This window comes from Morone saxatilis, unplaced genomic scaffold (genome assembly GCF_004916995.1).
Source record: "Morone saxatilis isolate NCDOM2014 unplaced genomic scaffold, NCSU_SB_2.0 Contig14, whole genome shotgun sequence".
Lineage (NCBI taxonomy): Eukaryota > Metazoa > Chordata > Actinopteri > Moronidae > Morone > Morone saxatilis.
Window position 1 is genome coordinate 4,232,533 of NW_023339696.1, and position 4,401 is coordinate 4,236,933.

Sequence of the window (4,401 nt, forward strand, 5' to 3'; positions counted from 1 at the left end):
ACCTGTGGCTGATCTGTGCTGGTATTCTATAATCATCCTTTAACCTGGGTCATATTTCCTGTTTTTACTCTCAGAAGGCTGTTTTCTGTCACTTCATTAGGTTGACAGAAAGGTATATTTTTCATGAATGAGAATTGATTTCTAGTCTATTTTACATTTTCTTGACTCTTAATCTTAATTTTATACTGTTGCGCTTGAAACACTTTGATGCAACTTGATTATCTGTAACTGACCTTCATCAGATTTGCACAGTGCATCACCCCTGGTAATTAAATGAAAGGTTGCATGCATGTTAGTTGAATTAAAGAATGAATGCAACTAAAAATAATAAAAAATTGTCACATTATATGACTTTCAGATACCAGAACCAAGTGACTCTACTACTTGGTACAACAGTGACACAGCAAAAGGGTTGCAAACACACAGGCAACAGGAGGGTTGCAACAGGGCTTCCTGTGCGAAGTTCACGCAGGAGTGCGTAGTTTTGGTCCGCCGACAAGACAACCAGACACCCAGCACACGACCGGCGCACACTCCCGTCTTGGTGCCTTTACTGAAGAACACTGTCCCTTAACACATGATATAAAAACGTCACAATGATATAACAGAGTGATGTTGAGATTATATATAGTATATAAATCCTGCTATATGTTAGGTGGTGTTAACTTAAAGGTCCAGTATTTAGGAGGATCTATTTGCAGACATGGAATAAAATTTCCTACGTATTTTCATCCGTATATTTTCATTAGTGTATAATCACCTGAATAATGGAATCGTTTTTATCTACAGATGTTGTAGTTCGCCTTCAATGGAGTCCATGTTGAACCACCATATTTCTACAGTAGACAGTAGCCCAGAATGAACAAACCAAACACTGGCTCCACATAGGGCCTTTCACATTTTTTACAAGTTTTGCAGCCACCATAGTTTCTCATATACACTTCGCAGTCCGTTCTCATTCCCAGGTCGTCCAATACAGATGCCAGTGGTGTTCAGATAGTTGCAATATGCAACTTCACCACTAGATGCCACTAAATCTTACACACTGGTCCTTTTAATAGATTGTGACTAGATAAGATTCCTGTTTGAGTAGAATAATAATAAGTTCATTATAACAATGTTGTTATTTTCTATTTTGTAAAGTTTATTACTGATATTAATGAAAATGAGAGTAGTTGGCTGGATGGGGATTCTCTAGGCTACACATGACCTTTGAGCTTTGGAACCATCCATTCAGGTTTATATTTATTACTTCTTTATACGCATATACACACACCTAATTGTAGCCACAGATGCACTGAGCAGCCAATGACCCACTGACAAGAATCACACCAAGACTCGCCCTTAAAGCTGTGGGGTTGTTTAGCTCTGCTGCAGCTGTGACGGCAACAAAGGCAAAAGAAAAAAACGCGGAGGATTCAGGAAGAACAAGAGAACGAGGATCCTCAATGCTGCCTTGTATCCCTCGTAACTTTCTCTCGTCTGCCTCTCAGAGCAAAATCACGCGTTCAATTTTTACGTCCACCTTTCTTCATCCACCATGCAATTTGATTGTGTGTATATAGTACAGTGTGTGTGTATTTTTGAGCAGTAAAATGCCTCACACATCCCCTACACATATAAGCAGATTTCATGGAAAGATTTGGAAACTCCCAAATGACCCATCTCTGTAGGATGAGGGGACATGCTTGAAAAATGATAATTGGGCGGAATGAGAGGCGAGGGACGTGGAGATTGAGTCATTTGCAGGAAAATGCAGAAAATGATGTTCAAGAATTCAGCCGGGAACAAGGGCATCCTTTGTTAGGATGTTTCTGCTGCATGTCTGGCTGGTTGCTGTTTGGGACATCATCACACAGCAATGATGTGCCTTGCTAAAAATGTTCGATTTTAATGATTCTCTCGCAGGCTGTTTTTCCCCCTGGACACAAAACAAAATTCTCATTAAATGTCTAATTTAGCTTGACATCCTGGCAGCTGACAATAACAATATGCATTTCAGATAACAATGATGGAACGAGTACATTTACTCAAGTACTTCGCTTGAGAATTCCATTTTAGGCTTTTTTGTATTTCTGCTTTAACTACATTTAAGTAGTAATTTTAACTGTTAATTTTCCTGAGAAAGATTTTTCATACAAAACATATAATCACCTTATAAAATATGAAATATCTTAATCCAATGTAATATACCACTCACACAGGCCTTTTTTAACCTAATGCCTATTCAATATAGATAAAGGTTTCACATACAAAACAAAAACATGATGCTTTCCTATAAACTACCAGACAGTATAATTGATTAGAATTGGCAAATGGTGCTTGCACATTACCGGGCATCAGTATTAATGAGCCAATATCAGAATCGGGTTTATTGCCAAGTAGGTTTTCACATACAGAAAATTTGCCTTGGGATATTGGTGCATAACAATAAACATATAGTGCGAGAAAAATATAAATAAAGATGAAAGAAAGTGTTGCAAGTCGAGAAGTATAAATAGAAAAACAGAAAATTGAGAGTAACAGATTAAATATATTAAGATAATATATATTTTTTTTTCTAAAAGTTGAAATCATCCAGGATGAGTACTTTTACGATAAAAATCTTAAAATCTTGAATGCAGTCGTAATGGTCTATAGTCTGGTATTTACTTGTTGATCTGAATACCACCACTGCTTCCAACTGCATGGGCTTGAATCTGTGCCTATCCAAAAAAAAATGCATATCTATCTGTACATCTGTGCAACTTTCTATGTTGTCGTTTTATCTCATGCAATCACAAATGTTGTAAATGCCAGCGTTGGTCAATGCGGTTCAGCCAAATATTTGGTAATGGTTCCGTTTCTGCTTGTATCTTGCTATTCTGATAATGGGTAGCTTTGAAGAAGAAGAAAAAATACTATATGTTATGTTTCTTGGAAAGAAAAAATTTGTACAAGTGGAGTAGAAAGTCCCTTTGAGATTGTTTGGTTGCCATCCTACTTGTAGACAGTAGGAGAGGAATCAATTCACCTTTGAGTTAATTTTGCACTAAAGGAACCGAACAAGTCTTTTTTAGCTCAGTAATGTTATTGTGCAAATGAAGAGCTGATCTAAGTCACTCACATCTTTGTCATTCAGTGGACAAACTCATATTAGGTGGCCCTCAGCTGATAGACTATCTACTATCCTTATGAGAGAAAAGTTGCATTCAAGGCACTACTAGTATTTTAACATGATTTTCACACCAATAACGTAACATTCTGGCATCTTACATGTATCAATCACTGAATGCTCACTGGAAATGCCTTTCACAGTCACTGTGTAGTCCACATCTGTGAGCGTACTGACCTGGGTTTTAGTTCTTTTGTGTTTATACGACAGAAGCTGTTTTGATGAGAGATGGAAAAACAGAGTTAGGGAGAACAGGAAGAGGGGTGACGCTTCTTAGGGGGAGATATGGAAAAGGACGAGGATAAAAAAGTCACTTTCCAATCATGAGTTTTCCTCGGAACATTGAATTAAGCAGCGTGAACGAGTGGGGGCCTCGAGGGTCTGGGGGCGGCTGGCCGCAAAGATGCCTGAATGAAAGAGTTTGTTGTTTGATGCTGGGAGACGGAGATGAAAGGGGAGAGGGAGATGGCGAGTTTGTCGGGCATCAGTCCCCTCTCCCATCGCCTCCTCACCCTGCGGCCCTCCCTCGCTCTGCCCATGTGAGCTAGAGTTCAAACACAGGGCCCACAGCTGCTCGCATAGACTCAGACACACACACAAACACACACACATAGAAGGACATACGTGGATAAAACAAGGGTGTCCACATGCACACAAACGCACACTGGACTAAAACACGCAGGCAGACGTATAAACTACATGCAGAAATGTGAATCTGCATACATGTGCAGCCTACTCAACTATTTACAGGCAAACACACACACACACAGCACAACACACACACTACAAAAAAACACACACACGCAGCACAACCGACCCACTCCCCCCCCACACACACACAGCTACACAAATATGCAGACAGTCACATGTGCATGCAGCCCCGATACATGCACACAAGTAAACACCAGCCGATCTCTCACACACACAAAGATGTAGACAACAAATCAAGAGCCAACACTCAAAGACTCAAAAACTTTATTGCTCATTAAAACTGTCAATTATGAAAATTCATCCCTGGCTTTATAGGTTACTGACCTATACAATACATTTTACAAATGATCTTACCACAGAGATCATAAATTCAAAAGGTTCAAACAAGTATGATTAGACACGTCCACTGCAGTTAAGCCAAGGAAAGTTACCATGTGACCAAATGATCTTTTAAATTAGGGCCATACCTGCCAACTACAGGACAACAACTACATCAGTTTCTATGGGTAGACACAGCAAATATAAAAATATACAAA